Raw genomic sequence first — 21,974 nt, forward strand, 5'->3', positions numbered from 1 at the left:
GAGAAAGCTAAACTGTCACTTTTCATTAAAGTGACAGTTCACCCCCACATCCAAAATGCATGTTTTTCTTCTTACCTGTGTTGCCATTTATCAATCTAAATTGTTTTGGTGTGAGTTACCAAGCGGCGAGGATATTAGCGGTAGCCCTCTCTCAAATACAGTGGAACTAGATGTCACTCAGCGTATGGGCTCAAAGTGGCAAAAAAAACCAAACAATCAGAATACAGTAGAATAGAAATACTTTATTAATCCCGTGAGGGAAATTGTTTTGTTGCAGCAGCAAAGAAGACAGCAGCGACTGAATGAAATATTTGTTAAAAAGGGCAAAATAATGCATATATATATATATATATACAAAGGAAGGCACTTAACATAGAATAGAATAAAATAAAATAAAATAAAATAACAATAATAATTATAATAAGATATGTACAGTATGTACAGAGAACAAAGAACATAAAATCTCTTCAGCAGTGTCTCTCTCCAGAAATCATGACCTGGTCACTCAAGATAATCTACAGACCTTGTTGTGAGCAGTTTCATGTTGGACCTATTTTCTTTCTACCAAACTACAACCGTCAACTGCATCCCTGTGCAGAAAGAAGCGTGCATACTGCTAGCTCACCTAGCACCACTGAGCTCGCTAATGTTACAGCTCAGCTGAGGAAGACGCCATTAATGTTTACATCTGAACCTGTCACAAGCGCAAGACTATCGTCCGTGAGTAGATGCATGCTTCTTCCACGAGTTGATACGCTTGCTGGGTGAAGTTCATTAGAAAGTTAATAGTTCCTATATGAAACAGCTCACAGCAAGGTCTGTGGATTATCTTGAGTAACCTGACCATGATTTTTGGAAGGAGACATTGCTGTTGAGTTTTTCAAATTTATTTTTTTTTTGAGCATTGAGCACCACAAGCTGAGTGCTATCTAGTTTCATTATAGAGAAGCCAGACATCTTTACGGCTGATGTCACCAACACTCTGCAACTCCCCCCCCAAAAAAATCTAGATTGATAACTAGGACTACAGGTAAGGGGAGAAATGTATATCTTTGATACCGGGTGTGCTTTCCCTTTCAGCAAGACTTGAGTGACATACAAGATTAAAATTCATTATTATACGTTGTTTATTAAAATCAACTTTATTGACATTGACATATATACAGTGGCCTTGGTACCAGGAAAATGAAATCCTGTTCAACAGTTCAAACAGAGTTGCATCATCAAGTGGAATTCTCTCAGCATTCAGAGAAAGTTGTCTTATAAATACAATACGTGTCTGTAACATTTTTAGCTCAGTGTGTTTGCACTACAAAACCTTTAATCTCACTGTCAGGGTGGAGCCGTTAGCACTGAACCATAACGTACACACTGGCACATCAAAACAATCATCAGACTGTATCTTCAAGCTGCACAAAGCTCAGCAGTAGGATTTGGTACTTGCAAGTCCTTCAATAAGCCAACCTGTCAAAAGAAGTGGATCTTTGGGGGGCAGCTTTCAAGTGAAGATGGCAGAACTTTTTAGCCATGCTACGGACATCATGTCCCCCTTTTCAAGGAATTGTAACTTTGTTCTATGTGTAATCAAATACCTGCAAAACTAGTGGCATTCCCAGTAGGGTTTTGGTTAGATGTCTAAAATAAGGTCTGTGGTTAACACAAGCTTAAGAGACTTTTGGGTTTTGTTCTGCAACATGAAATATGTCAGAATGAATTTTGAGGCTTTTATGTGTCTTAAAAAATGCGGTTGCTAGAAAGTAGCTAAATGAAACTGCAAAATGCCATCACGCTGGACATGCTTTTGCAGCATTGTTGTAGAAGGGTCATGCGACTGCAGTGTAGTTTGTTTCCACTCTAACGTATTTTTTTTAATTGTGGCGATTGCATTTAAGATTTAAAAATCCTAAAAGTGGTGTTCACAAGTATTATAAATGGCACAGAGCTTATTTTCTGCAAAAATCCAAAATCCAATCGTAAAATCCCATTTGCTTATTAACGAGGCATGCAGGGCGATGCTAACTTTCACATGCTGATTTGCATGCTGATGTTAGCATTTAACTCAAACTGTCATTGTGCCAGTGCAACCTCACAAAGTTAGCATGGCTGTAAACTTTTAATCTTGCATGTTCTGCATTTATTCATTCAGTTTTTGATGAATGAATGTCATGGAGCTTTTAGGCTAGTTTATTCACTGATGGAGCTCTTCCATCGGTGTCAGAGTTGTCTTTGCTATGTATAGATGAACTTGTGTTCCAGCAGAGATGTGAAAACAATCTTTCCAGCTCTATGAGGACAGGTCACCGCAGCCACAGTCCACAAACTCGCTGCCCACCAGCAGACAGGACTGGTCAGTCTGAAAAGTTTGCAGGCACATGATAGCTGTCCTTCCTTCTGTCTGGGTGTCATATATCACTCTACTTTTCTGTCTCACACTCTCACCCTCTCTTTCCCTTTTTCCTTCTCTTTTCATCCTTTATCCTCCTCTCTCAATCAACCCCTCTCCCTCTCTGTGGTCCAATAAAAAAAGAAAAAGGCACTGTGTCACTAAAACCACACTCAGTCAGACAGACTGTAGAGCTGGTTTGAAAGAGCCTCTCTCTTACCGAGTCTATTTCTTTTCAGAGTGACCTGTACTGCTGGCGCTGGGCTAGTTTAGAGCGGACTTTGGGAGGAGACAGACTGTAATCTCAGCCATAATCCATTTTAATCAACAATAACACACTACCTCCAGTCCCAGGGCGAGGCCACAGAGCCTTTCTGAGACCCAGATTTACATCTCAGTGAGGCAACCCTGAAATATGGCTTTGATTTATTCTGGTTTTATTTGGCACAAATTGTCTGAGTTACAGATCACATAGGTCAGGCCTTTTTCCCCAGGCGTTAATAGAAAGTGCTTTGAGTTGTGCTTAATTGCAAAAGAATCATTTCACCCATTGTGTCTGCTTTACTTCTATAGAGTGCCTAAGGTTTTCTAAAATTAACAAACAGGAATTAAAGAAAACATGCAGACCTGAGTGATGTTTCATTGAAACTTTTAGTTTTTGCAGGGAGAAGAAGCACCTTCATGCAATCTGTGATTTTAATGCAACCAAATCTGTTAGATAATACTTCCTCTCAAATCTTGTATTTACTTAGATAATTATTTCACTGTTTTAAAAAAAGATTTTTTCATTAAACTGCACAGTCTCTGTAGTAGAGAAATCAAAATACTTTATGCACTGTGCCTCACCAGACTCATAAACGCTCCCTCAATCTTGTCCCTTTTGTCACAGGTAACATTTTATTGGCAGTCTGGTAATAAATTACCTCAAATTACAGTTAAATGGTAAGATAAAGTATTTCTCTGAAAACATTTGAGGTGAGAAGTAAGCAACACAGTTATAGTATCTTGTTTTATTTTTGATCAGCGCTGCTAAGTTTTACCATGTGATCTCAGTTTTTTTTTAGCCTCCATTTTTCCAATGCAGGAAACAGTATGTCGCCCACTTACTGATGATCATACTTATTTTTTCTACATTTATCTCTTCACCCAATGCTTCAACAAGCCCAAATATTCAGTTTATCAATAATTACAGATTGACACTTTGATGAATACTTGTTGCACTTAGAGATCATATATATGGTTGAACTCTCAAAAAAAAAAAAACAGTGAGTAGACCTTTTAGACTTCTTTGTCACACAAATCTCTATAGATTGAAACCAAATATAAGACTGCTTAAGTTTCTACTCCTCTTTACTATGACAGCTCCACTGTATTTTTAGACCAGACACAGCATGACTCTCTCAACAGTACACAGTGTTAATTACACTCGCTGAAGTTGTATCCTTCCCCATTACACCCCTATTACTGATCCCATCCAACCCTGACAAGCACCCTCTTTGTTCGGCAAGTCTCCTCCAAGTGACAGGATGTGTTAATATCACTTGGTTGATTGGATGCGATAAGTCTTGCCCGCTGCTGATTTTTTTTCTTGTGTGTTCAGGCCCAGTGTCCAGCAGAAAGCTCTGCCTGCATCCAAATGTCTCGGCTGGCTCTGAATTGGCCTCTTTGTCCGTCCCTTCAGATCCAAATCATCAAGGCCAACGCTGTGCCCTTGTGCGCTGTCACCATGGGAACGGGGACTGCGGCTGCCAGTAGTTTGCTGTTTGCTTTGGCTAGAAATCAAAGCGCACGTGGAGGTGGGGATGGATGGGGTAGAGTGGAGTAGAGTGGGAGGTGATGGGGCTTGACGTGGGATGGTAGGGGTAATACAGCGTCTTGAGGTACACCGTGGCTTTGTCCCACTAAACAGGAAGCCACAGTACACTGGTCCTCCCTGAGGAAAGAGATCAGGTTTTCCTGACCACCTCTGCCCTGTCATCAACCCAACATGCTCCTCCTGATCCTGACAAGATCTGCATGTGTCACAAACATGAGCCCACCCCCTGCAAACCCCACCATACCCCCTTGCAACTCAATTTGTTTACTTTAGCACACACGGCTGGACTCCATGAAAAAAGATACAACGCACTGCTCTAAATTTGACAATATCAACCACCTCCAAAAAAAATCAATAAAGCTGCTGTTCACAGCCCATGGGCTCAGCAGATCGCATTACACGACTCTTACATGATTCTGTTGCGAGTGACAGGTAGGCTTTTGTTATCGTAGTAAAGGCTAATCACTCTTGAAGCAACTGAAAGCAAACAGGCTATTATATACCAGAAAACCTCACTGTTGCCGTTTCATTCCCCGCAGGATCGCCAGGAGAATTTCTTTTACTGAGTACGGATCATTTATGTGCCAATTCATCAGGTGCTGAATTTGAATTTATCGCCAGCTCCGTTGTACAAATAAAGTTATCTCGGTTTGTAATTTTTGCGGTTGCAAATTCATATTCAATGGACAAGGCCATTCATCACTGTCAGAGCCACAACTCACTTAAAGCGCCTTCACCAAAAGAAATCCTTGTTTTGACAGGCGTTCTTCAGGCAGGCACAGTTGAAGCTGGGACAGGCGCTGTAGGGGGTCCTCTGGCTTATAAGGTTCTGATGTCCCCGGGCCCTCTCACATTCAGGTGTAAAAACCCCCTCGAGCAGCACAGCCAGGCTAACATTGCTCGGGACTTGCAGCGCCACAGTGTCTGCTGCAGCCCCCGAGTTTTCCCGCCTGCAACTGAAATAGAAGCAACCTCACACCAAGACATGGCTTCACAGCTAGTATATAAAAATCTGAATATTCAAAGGATTTGCAACTCATCCATCATTTTTTATAAAACAAACATGATTTGGCTCTATTGCAGTAGCATTGGTATGTTGGGCAAACTCAATCGTAAATCTTATGCTAAATGACCATAATCTCTTTCTTCTGTCTTTTTTTTACTGGTTTCAGTCTGTTGGTGCAGGATCACACAGATTGCATAGTTAAGGTTGCAGTCAGTTTGTTTTAGCTCTATGCATGAGCTGATTGTGAGACAATGAGCCCTTGGGCACAGATATGCAAAAGGCCCCACTGCCCCTTCTACTTATGAGCAAGACACATGGACTTTGTGGTGATTTTGCATTTCTATATTGCTAAAGTTTTCTTTTGCTGAAAGACATTTAAAATATTCCCTTCTTCCACATGTTGTAAAACTGTTGTGTGAAGGTTTTCTAAAAGATTCAGGTGGAGCCCTTCCAGGCCCAATATCCCAGATGATCAGCAGATGATTCCCTATGCCATTCACCTCTGTTTCCTGTTCAGCAGCATGACGGATATCAAAACCACACATGTTCCTTCAACGCGCTAGATTCCCTGTCTGGGAATGGTCCCCTGAGGGTCAAACCTTGGCTTCTTCCTCCTCTTCCTGCTATTTGGAGGTCAAAGGCGATGGCCTGCCGGTAAAGTGTTTCCCACCACAACTTTACTAGAGTCACACTGGAAACCTACATGAAGAAAGAGCAGTGGCAACTTTTGTGCACCACAAGATGTTAGAGTAGATACTATCTTGTGGGGGCGAGTTGATTGATGAAGTTGTGTTTACTTTAAACAAGCAGAGACACAATCAAGAATTTATAACCATCAACTGACCTCAGGGGGAACTGAGCAGATGTAAAGAAGGAAGAAGACAACAAGATCTGTCTTACTGGGTCACATTAGAAGTTACAGCATGCAAAAGAAAAGATACATCATGATTGTTGTCTTGACAATACCCTGTATGTCTTGGGTACAACACATTCTCTGAAAATGACTTGAATAGATTGTTAAACAGATGAAATCAATCCGAAATAACCTCCCTCAAGAATATTATGAATAAGGAGAATTTGACTAGATCTCAGAGCATTTTTCTTGGGCCTCATTAGTGTCATGACTGATTTCCCCTCCAATATTGAGCCCAGGTCTCCTTGAGGGACCCCTGTACCATGGAAGCGGATCTGTCGAGTAGAGTGATGATGATGGGAGCCTTTTGACACATGTACTTTTACAGTGCGAGGGCATGCATAATGCATGCGGCTTTAACCAAACATCCAACGCCAACTCTACCGAGGTGTTATCTGGTATGTGACTTGGGCTCTCTTCCTGAGTGGGATGGTGTATCAAATTCCTGGAGGCCCTGCTTCCTCTAGTGTACACATGTAAATACTCACAGGCTGCAACGCACACACATACACACAAAGAGAGAGAGAGAAAAAAACACACATATATACAACAAATACATCTCCCAGGTGAAACGCCAGATGTTGTATTGCAACATCCACAATTTGAGTTTAATTGTAGGGAGAAATTATCTTGGATTCACAAAGGATTTAATGCAGGATAAGTGATTTTCTACATGAGCTGAAGTGGCAAAGGCCAATAATAGCAAGTTATTTTCCATTGCATAGTAGCACCTTGGCAAGCAACCCAACGACTCTGGCAGATATCAGCTGGTATAGAGGATTTTTTTTTCAGAGAAAACACACTTAAGCTGTCCTTAGATGCTAACAAAAAAGATGTTCATGAAGGGATTTAGAGCCTTACAAATTTCCTCTTTCTGGCCATCACACAGCCGTGTCTGGCCTCTCCCCTGAACCCCAGCGGAGGTTGCGTGGGCTAACTCCATCTGGCATGATAGTAAGTCTGCTCTGTCAGGTCAGGTTTGCACTCATTAACCCAGAGTTAATCTTCACACTGACATTTGTTGTCATTTACCACAACAACATTCAAATCTGAGGACCCATAAAGTGAGGACCAGAACAAATTTACATATTATATAATACCAGAGGCACCTGGAGGCATTTGGTTCATTGCAATAACAAGTGGCAACGTTTTAATGATGCTTATGAAGTCCAAAGTTTGCTTTGCATTTCATATTCACACAGCATGCCAGTGAAAGAGTGTGAGGGTAAATTTTGGATGTCTTTTTTCTTCCAACTGTGAAATTGCATAAAATACATAAAATAGGTATTTCTACCTCTTTTGTACACATTTGTGCATACTTCTTATCATAGGGCTATTGCTTGGAGAAGTTAATGAGTTAATCTGTCTTTGTTTCACTTTGTTTTCAGTTGGTTTATTATTAAGAAGATTGTATTTTCTTGGGTTTTTTTTATGTTTTTCCCCTCCTGTGTTCCTGCACTTCTTCGCCCTCATTTACCCATCTACACCTTGAATCGACCCCATTAGTACTTCCCTACCCCAGAGTTTTTCCGAGTCAATCAGCTACCTGCCAGTTTTCTGTCATCTGTAATCACCTTATTCCCCTCCCCTGTGCTTCTCCGCCCTCTTCTCCTCTGGAACTTTATCACCTTGTCAGACAAGTTTGTATTAAAGTCCTGGTTATCAGTTCAGTCTTTGTTGAATCCTTGGTTTTGTTGCGTGAGCTTCAGTTTGCTTCAGTTTGCTTCAGTTTTTCCCTGCGTCATTCAAAAAGAATGATCTCTTTGATTCTGATTGGAGACTTTGGTTTTCCTAAACTGAAGGTCTTGACTTGCTCTGTTTTTCTCTTTTAGAGGAAACATTATTTTGTTTTTCTTGATGTATGGAAGTGCATAATGAAAATGACAAAGGAAATCTGAGGGCTGTCATCAGGGTCTCTTATAAGACCATGTTAGCCCCACAGCCATCATGATTACCACTTTTCTAAGCTTTGGCTGAAAGGGAATTGTACCCAAGGTGCTTTCCAGGGCCCATTTGACCGGCTTTTACACTCTATGTGCATTATATGACCGCTTTGTGGTTTCAGCCAACTGTGGGCCTTCCCTGAAAATGAACCCCTGACTGCGAGGAGCCGACTTATATCTGTGTGTTTTTATCTGTCAGAAAAACGCCCGACTCAGCGCCATGACTGAGGCTCCTCTGCTGATGTTAAAGTTTTGATACTTCTTTGAAGCGTGGAAGTACCCTCCAGCCAGCTTGCTCTGATGGGGTCTAGGGGAGTGTGGATCTGAGGATTGTGAAAATGTACCCATGGTGTCAAAAATAAGCTTTTTGACAAATGAAATTTCTATAGCTTAATGATCTCTAAAAGAGTGTTTAAACCACAATATATGCTGCAGCAATGTGTAAATGGGTCCAGAAGGCAGGAATCTCTCATGCTGTTATTCCTCGGTTAGAGGTGTTATGTCTGACTTCATTTTGCTTTACTCAGGGCTCTTTCCACTTGTTCTTTTCAGAAACTTAAGAACTTTACCAGAATTTTTACTGCAGACTTTTTTGGGTCTTGCTCAGTAGTTTCTAAGCCTACATACAGTATACCTGCTGTCTGTAATAGGCCCCATTTGTTTAATACCACCAGACAAATGACATCAGAACTTTGCCTGTTTACTTTAGAAGAGGGTCCAGATAGTAGAATTTTTGGGCTTTAGAACATAATAGGAATATTTTCTTGAGTGTATAATCACCTAAAAATAAGCATCCTTGTATTTTCATTACCTTAAAATGAGCTGTAGGAGCACATCCATGGAGTTGACCATGTGGCACAGCAGAGTTTCTGCAGTAGCCCAGAATGGACAAACCAATCACTGGCTCTAGATAGGGTCATTTGTGTTTTTGCACCAGTCACCATAGATGACAGCTCTTTCATGACGAGTGTTGGAAAAAGACAGGGTTTTTTTTGTTGTTGTTGTTGTTTTCTTTTAACATAAAAAGGCTTAATTCAGTGTTTTTACCAGTTTAAGTCATTGGATCCTATCTATCATCTGAATTCTATGAACAATTGTGAGCGTTGGTGTTCTGTAGATGATTTTTCATTGACAGGTAACCCTGAATTGCTAACTATTCGAGGAACGTGTTCCATGTTCAGTGAATGAGTCACATAGTATGTAGAAAGGCTGTTGCTGGCTTCATCCAGTGTTGTGTAACACGGTAAGTGCGGCAGGCTGTAAGTGTATGAAGTGCCGGTGCTGGGATAGCTTCCCCTCTAATTTACAGTAGGTTGTGTGAGAATATGCAGAGCGCAGATCCAGGCCTACAGCTGCTTATTTATTATGGAGAAGTCACGGCAAGCAGACAGGAGCGAGAGCAGCAGCCAAGAGGGGTCCTCCAGGGGCCTGGCCCGGGGGCCAACACAGTGTCTGACAAAAGCATAAACATAGGGGACCTTCAAACCCGCAGGGCTGCACCACAGTGCTGCACCACTGCCAAACACCGCCCACCATACTTATGCCACCATCACACCCGTTACATTCACTGCCATTTCAAAAACCTCGCTTTCCCAGCAACAGTTTGTTTTAGAAACGAGCATTTTTGGGCAGTAGGAACCTGACACTGCTTATGTTATGATTTCGTAGTCATGTACTAATTAAGCATAACAGGAACTGTGCAGTATTGGCTCTGATGAAACACTGAGGACGATGGACAGAAAAGAGGTCCAGTTATTCAGAGTGTGTTCAGTCAGACCCTACCTGTCAGCAACAGGCTTGGTTTAAACATACACTGTCTGAATAATTATGCCAATGTACACTAGAGAGTTCATATACACCATACTGTACTTCATGTTTTGACTTTTGACCATCTGAAAAACGTCTGACCTCACTGAATTCACTGAAATTGAACGGATGCAACAATCTGAACAGGTCTCTGGAGCTGTTTATACTGATATGATAACAGTGTCATTGAGGAAGGCTGTGGGGACATCAGGCATCTTATCCGTCTAAATTGTTCCTATGCCTGTCATTGGTGCAGCCTGTACTGAGCTGTGTGGGTGGACAGACAGAGGCCTGCAATTTCTCTTTATTTAGTCGACTTGGTGTTTCCAGAGTCGAGCCCTGCAGTAGCTCAGACAGCCTTTCAACACCATGGAGCCTATCTCTGCTGCTGCAGTCAGGCCAGCAGCTTCCACCCCCTCCCTCCACCTATCACTTCCGGAGAAAGAAAGAGAGATGTCTCAGCTGGACTCACATGAAAGAAGTGGAAGAGCTTTGACGGCTCTCAAAGTGCTCTTGTGAAATCACTTCAAAGACAGACCTGCAAAGATAGCTGCAACTCCTTTGGTTAAGTCCACATAATTCTGTACCTCTAGGAGTCTAAAAAACAAATCCTCTGACAGAGCATCTTTAAACAATTCTCATCCATCTGTTTTTGACCCCTTCACTGTCCTTTGGGTCTTTCTTCACAAACATAAACAGACTTTATTAGATTTGGTTGAAGCCTTTCGATGTTGAGTCATTTCCCACTTTCTATTGGAAACAATAGATGGCATGTGTTTAGTCTGAGGTGCCCAGTCAGAATATGCATCCAGAAATGAAAAGCCATTGTCAGTCCTAGCCCTTACCATCCTGGCACATCTTTATGCCTCCATGCGGCAAAAGCTGAGGCTTTATTATGTTTAGGGGTTGTCCATATGTCTGTCCATTTGTCCCTCTGCCCATTCTTGTGATTGTGATATTTCAAGAACTATGAAAGAGATTTTCTTCACATTTAGTACAAACATCCATGTAGACTCAAGGATGAAAGGATTAGATTTTGGGGGACATAGGTCAAAGGTCAGGGTCACTGTGACTCATCTGTCATTCTTGTGAATGCGATATCTCAAGAACACTTTGAGAGAATTTCTTAAAAATTGGCACAAATGCTCAAGTGGACTCAAAAATGAACTTAATAGATTTTGTTGGTCAAAGGTTAAGGTGACGATGACCTTGTATTTGTCTCATTTTTGTGAAGCAATATCTCAAGAACACCTTGAGGGAATTTTTGACATTTGGTCAGATACTGAATGGGTGACACTAACCTTGGGTGCCCACCTTGAAACTGGTCGTATAGATCTTTTGTGCTGCCAGGCAAAGATGTGTGTTCAGCGTCCATGTTTTCACAGACATGGTTGTAAACTGTAACTCGACTAGTGCGTAGAGGCATACAACCTAATTGCAGTAATTCTAGTTCTTTTCTGTACATTTATTTGGATTGTTAAAAGCCAATACATGCCAGTACACAATACTGAAAAAGATCCCTTCAAAATAAATATGACATTTCTGCCCTTTCTGGGGCACCAGGCTGTGTGGAGGAGAATCCCTCTGTCAGTCACGTCATATGTTTGGACGTTTGTATTATTCCTCCCCTACTCCGGTGGCCTGGTCATGCTTTAACAATGAGGACTGACTGATTCCAAGACACACAAACGTATGTGTTGGAATGCGTCTCATGTTGTGGAGGGTTACCTACAGTGAGCTAGCAGGCCGCGAGGTGTCATGTTATTTAATTACGCATGGCTTACAACTCCTGTCTGCCTACGGGGCCACCGCTAGCCTTCATCTGATTTAATACGGTTACCTTTGCAGAGAAAATATGAATATGAGCTTTTGTTTGCATAACTTTAATTAGCCCTTAATTAATATTGTCATCTCAAGAACAGGCCTCAAATCTGGCTAGCAAATTAAGGTGACAGTGTGTGTGGAATGCGGCTCCGTTTTCAAGACAAACTGACGTGAGAGACAGCGGACAGAGAGGGAGAAATCCTCTCATTATGAAAACAGAATGAAATAGATCCCGGCCTCACGCGTGATATTGCTAACATGACAAGACAACATCTGTTTTCGTAGGGCCCTCAGGCTCAACCTCCAGACAAAATTATGTTTTATTAAGGAACTAATATTTCCTCCTCAGTGGTGTCGGAGATGGAGAGAGGTTTTGTGTATCAGAAACCGAAGCCGTTACTTGTTGAACTTGAGAGTTACCTTGGTGATGGCCTTGTCTTTGTCAATATAGAATTTGCTGAAAACTGAAACCATGTCCCACTGAGGGAAATCAGCATTTGCTTGTTGGAGAAATCCAACTGTACCTTTGCTCCTTTGCAATTATTCCATCCCAAATTGAAAGGATAGGAAATGTATACATGCATAATGTGCCGAAGCAGCATTGGGAAAGAAAGACAGTGTAAACTCCAGTAAATGTCAAGTGAGTAAATAACCCCTGGGCTTGATTTTGGGTCGATGGGGTCTCACTGCCACCTCACATTCTCATTTCCAGACACACAAAACCAGAAGTAGTCTCCAGGGCTGAGTGAACACCACATGAAGGCTGTCTTTGTCCTCTGTGGCACCGTAGCTTGCTAACACTGCAGCCCTGGCCTGTGAACAGCAGCGTGTCACCCAGGAGGTGTCAGCGTGAACGTGCCCGTGACTCTGACATCAGCCATTTTTTTTTTACCACCATGTTTGTATTTTCATGTGTGCTTGCGTGTACATACATCTTTGTTTGTGTGGACTGGTTTAGATGTAGATAGTCAGTCTTGTTAGGCTTTGGCTGTCTGGGTGGGTGTGTGTGTTTCTCTGGAAGCATGGGAGTCACTTATAGGCTTGCCCTACTCTTAGCTCACTTCAGAAAGGCAAGGTGGTATTGTATTTATGAAGCGAGCATGACATTCTCTGCCACTGACACTCTCCCTTAACAGAGTTATAAACAGACTCCAGAGAAGGCCACCTCCTATAATTATTCGCTCACTTGACCCTGAGTGAACAGAGAAGTCGCTTTCTCGATGCCAAGCAGTTTGCATTTGCATGAACACAAGCATGTAGACATGGAGATTTGTATGCCAAATTGTGGCTCTCACACACTACGCTATGCATACACTAACACACACAAACAAACTTAATGTACTTGCCGGTGGAATCATTATTTCCTAAGGTGTATGTTGTCTTAGTGTTTTTACTGCTTCAGTCCTGCCAGTGTCATGCTTCTATAAAGCTGTCAGTGTCAGTGTAGGCCCCTGCAAGTCTGCTGGTTTAAATCCCTCTAAAGGCAACAGACTTGTGTTTCTGTGGACCTGTTTATCAGCTTAGGTGAACTGCCACCTTGCTGGGTCACCTAAATGCTGTTGGCCCTGTTAGCACCATTAGTAGTCCAACCTATTTTAAGTCACGCAAGATACAGGTCTAACAGCTTATATAATATGACGACTGTGCAGTTATTGTTCAGAAGTAACACCGAGCTTCAAAGAAGTCCAAGAATGTTGAATCTATTGACGACAATGATTGCTTGAAATATAAATAAGTATACTCACTTACCATCAGCAGGTATCTTAAATTGCCCACCTTGTTTTGGCGCTTGTAATAGTCTCAGACTGTGCCGCATTCTATCGCCCATGTCTTAGTTTGGCATGCAGACATAAGGCTGGTGGGAACCACTTTTTCCAGAAGTCACATGACATCTTTCCAGTCTATTGGCAATGCCAAACCAAACGGCCAACCTGCATACACTCCATACAGTACATGCAGCTGGTGTAATTCCAAAATATTCTGGGAATGGATCCACTAGAGGTGGTGTGTGTGTGTCTGTCTGTGTGTGGTGTAGCTTGTGTGTGGACATGTGCGTGTGTGCTTGTCATAATGAGTATGAATGTACCATGCCAACTTCCAGTGCCCACATCCACCTATCCAGTGAGCTATAGTGCAGTACACATGTCCCTTCTGGGCCAAGACAAATAGCTGCTCACCCTCCGATTCTCCCACAGCCTCAGAGCCGGACCAGGAGACAGCAGACAGGCACGCTCCACCTCTTAGAAAAAACAGAGGCCAGATACCACAGCACACCTTGCTCAGGGTACAGTGTACCACAATGTACTGCAGTGTGCTGGAAGCCTCATTCAACAGCTTTGGCCATTTGGTGGAAGGTTTTATTAAAAAAAAAAGAAAAAACACGAGTGCATTTTTTCACCATGGGCAATCCAAATGAGAGTTAAACCTATGGCAGCCTTAAAAACTAAACAGATATTTTCAACAATAGCTTGCTAGTCAGTTTTTGTTCCTCTTCCTTAGGCATATATAATAACTTAGTCATGTTTTCATCTTGAGTTTTAACCCAAATACCAGATAAAATGTTGGCGTAGTCTGTGTCTGCAAACCACACATATGTAACATCTGTAAGTTGTTATATATTACTATGTATTATGTAAACTTTACCTTACTTTACGTTTTTACGTTTTAACAACTCTGTGCTTAATATGTTGAGGCACAAAAAACGCTTTGTTATGGTTTGGTTAAAAATGCCTGGTTTTGGTGCCACAATCACAGCTTGAAATGTCATGGCATCGCTAAGAAAACCACGCGGTATTAATGGCACAATTGCTGCTGCAACTGCTGCAGTGTCTCACTAAAATAACCTAATTTTGATGCCACAATATTTTGGAGGCAGCGCTGGTCCGCTGCTTGACAGTCGTCTTGCTGTCATCTACTCCACCTCTCATGAAAAAAATACGCTAATATCGGAATTACATCACATTAGAAATGTTGATATTATACATATCAAATGTACACGTGTAATGTATCCCTGGTTTGCAGAAACATGCAGTGCTAACGTTTTCTTTTACCATCTAGGCTGTAAGTACATTCACTGAAACAGACATTCAGGAGCAATCTCCTTTCGCTCAAGTATCAAATGAAAACAGTAGCATTCAGTTGAAAAGGTCAAGAGTTTGAAGGGTCTTTCTGCAGTAACAGGCGTGCACAGGACAACTCTGGCCTCTCCAGAGAGAGCGCCAAACACCTGACCTTCCCACAACATTCAGTGAGAGTTCAGATTGTAAGGATTTATGGGAGAAGGTGAGAGGCTCTGGCATAGGCTTTGCCCCATGACCGACCCTCAGGGGTCCTGCTCTCCCTTGTGTGTTGACAGCGTTACTGCGCATGTGGACCCCTGAAAGATTGGGTGTGCTTTTCTCCCAATTGTTCTGACCCCTATAAACTGTGGCCTGGCTACCAATAGGCTTTTCCGCTTGGAATATCTCACCCTTAAATGGATCTCTCAGGTATAGGGGCCTCTCAACGTGTGCCTCCTTTGGGCTACAGGAGCCCCAGGACTGGGTTCATTAACTCTGCATTGATTGCATGAGCTTTGAAAACGTCCGGCAATGGCAAGGATAATATGTCTCTATGAAAAGGCATTGGTGGTCCCCAAAGACTAATTATTGCACAGACAAGTAGGTTTGTAAAGGTTTAAAGGCGAGCCTTGTATAAAATCCACATTTCTCCAATTTGAATTATGAGAAGTCTTGTTTGAGTAACGATTCCTATTAACCTCCATATTATCATAACAATGAGGTGTTTATTTTCCATGAACAGTAACTTTTCTTCATTGTACAAACAAAGGATAAAGTTCCCATGTTTTTACAACTTTATTAATGAACAACAAACAACAGTTTCTTGCTTATGCGACAGTGATACTAATATTTTTTCCTACCAGAGGATCATGGTCAGAACATGAGGTTATTTCGGTAGCAGCCCTCTGTTTAATGCTGTGTCAGGCCTGTCTATACTACTGCCTGTGGAAACTGGCCTAGATGTGATTGATGAAGGCCCTAATGTGCCGGGCCCTCCCAGGTGAGCGGGCCCTCAGAAGTGTAGTGCTTCAAGGCGCTGTGCGATAACATTGGAGCTGTCCTCCTTGCCACCGTCCTGCTAGGAGCCTCATTCATCATAGGTATGGGATACTGCTCACTTCACGGCAGGGCTCAAATATGAGTCGACCCTCCTTCCAAGGGTGTTACAGAGGAAATACGGGAACGGCACTCCCAAGATGACTCAGCTTTCAAAAGAGCATTCATGTTTTATTCAGTGCCTTTGAATTGTTATTTACGGAATATTAAAAAACAAAAAAAAAACACTAACTCTTCCAATGCTCCTGACATGACATCAAGCATCATTCCTCTAAAGAGTGTCCCAAGACTGATGCAGTTTCTCCAAAACCCTACTTGTGTTAGAATTTTGTACTGTACACTGAAGTGTATCACAAGCTAACTAAGCTGAGGTGAGCCAGGTCCTGCCACAACCTCCCAGGAGCCACCACACTCTTCATTCCTGCAGACTTTTTGCGAGAGAAAGCAGTGTGGTTTCCAGATCCTGATGGACTCGCTGGCAGATGGGACTGAAACTCTCACTGAGCACCTCTGTTCCCAATTGCTCACGGAGAGGAAGGGATTTACAGCGACCACCCGATTGTTTTTGATATATCTTGACTTGTTTACCAAAGGTATTCCCATGCAGCAATTATTGTGTGAATAGACTTATTATACACATACTGTAGGTGGACCACTACTCCGGGTCAAAGAAACGCCACGAGTAACGCCACATTTAATGTTGCTTCAGCAACAGACCTCTGGAGTGAAATACAACTTTATTATATTACAGAGTATCACTTTTATGAAATAGTGTTTTCAAATGTTGGAATTTGGGATGTGACAGTACCAAAAATGTTTGTCATTCATACTCATACCAGTAAAATTCCACAATTCCTCATACGAATTCAGTACCACTCTATAACACAAAACAATAAACCCCATACTAAAATGTACACTTATTATTAAAAACATTTAATTTAATTTCAATTTTATCCATTCCTGATAATCCACCTCAAATGCAAATTACTGGTCTATGTGAATTTATGAGATTTTGAGGGCAAGAAAACCTATGACATATTTGTCCTTGATTTATGTTTTTCAGCACTTCTACATGTAAAATGTGATGGTTGGTCTTTCCCATAAGCTTTTTATCTCACCTGTCCTCAAATCGCTGGTTTGATTAGCAGCTCCTCTAGTCTACGTGTCAGACTATCTACTGGGCAAAATGTGTGAGTGTGTGTGAATGTTTAACTGATGATGAAGCTGATTTAACTTATTGTTCTTCCACTCTGGTAGGTGTTCTTCTTCTTTTGACATTTAACTGTAGACTGGAATAGTTGTAGATGTATATGCTGCCCTGTCAGGGCTGAAAGGATTGCATCTCTTGTACTTCCTGTACAATGGTACAGGAGAAACATGAGTACTGTCACATTTTCAGAATTTTGTCATTGACTTGGTATCGAAATGTGGGTTTTTGTGGCATCCCTAGTTGGGATGTTTTAAAATATTCCGTAACACTTGTTGTTTTAATCCCAATTTAACAACCAGTTTAAGGCCTACACCTTGTAACCTGCTGAAACCTGAATTCAACACTGTCTTCATTGTTGCTGGTTGTTGTATTTATAAGAGATTAATGGTGCATTACTGCCAATAACTGGAGTGCTGTGATTACACTGACAGAATAATACTGAAATAAGTATTTCAGCAGTATCAATAATAGGCAATTAATTTTCATTAAAATTTTAATTTGAATTTCTATTTTGTATTCATAGTCTAACCTTTCTTCATAATAATATATGATTCTCTGTAAACAACGACATGGCTGTTGGTTGTTGAAATAAGTGTTGATCTTGGTGATGCATTTGGTTGCCTCAGCCCTTTGTAAGCACAGGACACATGTTTCATATTCCTCCCCTTTAATAAGGCTGGACTGGAAAACCTGACCACACTCCTTGTTTTGTTGTTGTAGGCCTGTGGAAAGGTGTGTGGTGGGCCTGAAAAATTAATGCATGCATGGCATCTCTCTTCAGTACCTGCAAGATTTATAACCAAGTATGTTGGACTCACCGAAGTGGTCAGACTTTTAAAAAAGCATGTAAAACAAGGCTTAATTTCAACATCTGACAGTTGGTTACTTAGCCAGTTACCACCGACAAACAAACACACAATCCTTTTCTTTAAGTATTCAGAAGGTCTAGAAAATGAACCAAAATATTCTCTGTGGAGACTGCCCTGCTTAGGTTTGAATAGGGCAGTTCATTTTTAACCACCAGTTTCAATTCACCAAAACTATGCCTAAATTTGCACAGCATTTCTGAACAGAAAAGAATATGTCCAAAATAGTGGGTGGCTGTATCAAAAACTGATTCTCATCAGTTTAGTGGACAAAAAAGGGCATAGTATTTGGTGGATATGTCGCCTAAAATTTGCACTCAACCTTTTGAGAATGTGTTGAGAGTTTAAATCAGGAAAAGGACTACAAGTTTGCTGTGAGCTTGCTTTAGATATAAGTCATGGATTACCTTAGCAGATAAAAGACAAGTCTTTGTTGATAGGACCTGAGATGCACAAATGTGTGTTAGAAACCTACATAGAATCAGTGCCATTGGACTACAAGGGTCAGCATTAACAGTAACACCTGAAAAAAGTTTCATTAAAAACAGAGATGGGCAGGGTTTCCCATCTTGGATGATACATGCATGCATACATGCATATTGAGGGTAGAGCGGTAGGGTTGAAAAAAAGGATTGTCTTTGTCTCTAAATAGAAACCAGTGAGTTTGTAGCTCTTATGGCATGATGATTTGATAGGTTGCATGGCCATCATTATAATCCATGAAAATGTGAAGAGACCTATTGGATTTCCTCAAATAGAGACAGCGTAGAAGAGCATTTGCCAGCTATGTCGACCAAGTGCAAATGTTTATTTTAAAAGCAATGTTTGAATATTGTTTTATTTCCATATACTTGTAGACTTGGCTCAGCAGGTGAGTCTGCCTGTGAGACATGTTTGAATTGGGAGCCTGGATTTAATTCACATGCTCTAGGAGTCTATACCGGGACAATGTGAGTAAAAGGAAAGCTGTGATAAGAGAATCTGTGTCACCGTATCCAAGTAAAATAAGCAAAAGACTGGCATACTTTATTTTTGAACATGGTCATGGAATATCGGGCCTGCCCAGTGGAAAAATACCACAGGTCAAATCAAATCCAGGGTGTCACTTATTTAGTCTTCCTAGAAGTTTTGGGAAATTTAAGTTTACTTTTCATTATGTTTGTACAGGATTGTGTTTCATGCGCAATAAAACACCTTTCGGGTGACTCCAATAAAATATGAAATTCTTGAATGTGTGTGTTGCAAAGTCTGCTTGCTCAACTAAAATTCTGCCTACATGGAAAATTGTACAACTGGACAAAGTATTTTAAATCAGACTGCTACTGCTGTACAACCGTGGGACCTTAATTATTATGACCTTAATCTTTTGAGCTTCATGCTATAAAAAAAGAATCAATTAGTGTAGAATATAACATTGGAGCCATTATGAACCCAGTGAAGATGATGATGATAAATCAAAAATATACAAAGGTGACAAACCTTTATTGGTAAAATCAATCAGTCAATCATCCTGGTAAAAGCCAGAGAGTGTGACTAAAGGGAGTTATAATAGTAGTCTTGTTTCTGGACGCTATGGGAGGGACAATTTTCTATTCCTCCTTAAGTAAATACTACATATGCAGTGGGTATTAGGCTCCATCACAATCCCTGGTTATTTGGCAGGCTGTTGCTAATGGAAGCATGGTCTTGAGTGGACGTCACAAGCATAAGACTGAACAAAGAAGCCCTTTCTGTTGGGCCAGAAGGTGCTGAAAGGCAGGCTCAGGGTGGCAGGTCTGTATGGAGCACCGCTATCATGCTGGGCGTCATATACCAAAAGTCATAGACAAAGGTGAGACATGTTATCGCCACTCCGTTGCCTCAGACCTCTGCTGTGGGGTACGATCAGTAGGAATATATACCGTTGTATGACATTTGGAGATGATGAGATGGAGCACTCTTCAAGTACTCAATGCATTGCTGAATTTCTCTCTCACTGTTTGCCAGACACTGATGTAACCTCTTTAAAGAACAACATTCACCCTGGATAATAGTTTGCAGTTATTATATGCATCATAACAACTCATTAAGTGTTAACGGTCAAGCAGAGGAAGTGGTGTTTGCTGAGGAAGGCACAAAAAATTGAGTGATGGGATCTGAAAGAAGACATAGCAATGGTTCATACCTCACTGATTCTCTGAGCCACAGTGTTTTTGCATCATATAACATCATAATTTAGACCACATGTGCCCACGCATGCCCTCCTGAAAAGGAAGAGGTGAATGTCTGAGACACTTAGCAGAGAACGTAAAACATAGTCCCTGAAACCATTTGCATTGGGTTTCTCCAGTTAAGGAATTGAGAGAAAAACAGGGAAACAGATTCACTACCAACACATATTATAGTCAGTTGCTGAGCTTGTAAAACAACTCATTTGTATCTGCAAAGCAAAGATTCACAAATGCTCTGCAGAGCATTTCTACGTCTTTTCTCATGTGAGGTTCTTCAACAACATAAACAAAAAAATTAATGGGCTGAATATTGATGCGTAGAAAATGCATTATCTCACCCATAAATAGTTATATTTATAAATGCCTGTGCCCCCTTTGTATACACCCACCATTTTATGTTGAAAATAACCTTTTTTTGTCCAAAATCTACTAGCCACTCAATAGATGACTATTGTTTTTTTGGCTGGTGAGTGAAGCAAATCTAGCAGCCACTTGTATATTTTCCAGTATTTGGCTAGTGGCTGGTACCAGTTTCCAACCATTTGTATTTTCCTTTCTTTTCTTTTTATGCCTCTGGGCCGGCAATAGTTGTTGCTGAGGGCATTATGTTTTTGGGTTGTCTGAGGTGTATCTGCACGTCAGTCCTATACTTCTGAAAGTGATATTTCAAGAATGCTGCTAGGGATTTCTTTAAATTTGGCACAAATGCTAACTTGGCATTAACAATGAACTGATTAGATTTTGGTGGTCATAGGTTAAAGGTCAAGGTCACTGAGACCTCCTCTGTCTAATTCTCATGAATGTGATATCCCAAGAATGCCCTGAAGGAATCTTTCAAAATTTGGCCCTTTTATGCAATGTCATTTCTCAGTAACAGAGAGGGAGATATTTGGTCAGATGATGAAGTGGTGACACTGAACTTGGGTGTCCACCTTGAAATTGTGGAGACTGTATAGTTTGAATCTTCTTTACTGCCAAGAGGAAAATGTGTGTGAAGCATCCCGACATGGATGCAAACTGTAGGTGAGTAAAAGTAGGTGACAGAAATATATTCATGCTACTTCTATAGAAAAAATAGCCATGAGTGGGTCCCTTATTGTCATAGCTTTTCACCATAATATTGTTTCCATGCCCGTTGTTGCATTTATATGCATAACAATGTTCCATCTCAGCTGAGCTCAAAGGTTTCAGACATGTTTTTATGCACAAGTTCAGTGTTAGCCTATTTGTAATTCAAAAGGATTTAATCCCACCATAGGGCACTGGCATCTGTTGCCTTTACCTCTAAAACCAATAAAGGCAAACACACATACAACAAAACAAAAAATTAGTTTTATGTCAGGAAAGAAATCCAAATTAAGCTATTTTTTTCCTTGATGCATTGTTTATGTAAAACACATTATCAGAAATCATCATGGGCCACAAAACATTATGGACCATGACTGCCCATAACCTGATCAAACCAGTAAATGGAGAAAAATGTGGACATACAGTAATTGTGTCCACCTTCATAATTACTGTTAGTGTTTAACAATATTCCACTTTCTACTATCCATAGCAGCCATATGTGTGTCAGTGACTGGTAGAGCAATGGGTGGCCATACTGTAAGGCCCGTTTCTGAAGCTGTGAACAGGGAGGGCTGAGCTTGCTAACCAAAGGAAAGCCTCAGGGCCACGCGACAGGACCCGTGCAGCCACTCAAGTGATCCCCTAGCCGCCACATACAGTCTGCCTTTTACCTCCTTGTGTGTACACAAAGGGGAACTTATCCCAGTCTTGCGCCCTCGCCCTTACCTGCCCTCCTTCTCCCCTCTGCCCTTCATAATGAAACAGAGTCAGGTCCTGCCACTGTATAATAAAAACCTGCCTCCTTTGCCAAACA

Source organism: Plectropomus leopardus, chromosome 17 (genome assembly GCF_008729295.1).
Source record: "Plectropomus leopardus isolate mb chromosome 17, YSFRI_Pleo_2.0, whole genome shotgun sequence".
In the NCBI taxonomy this organism is placed as follows: Eukaryota; Metazoa; Chordata; class Actinopteri; order Perciformes; family Serranidae; genus Plectropomus; species Plectropomus leopardus.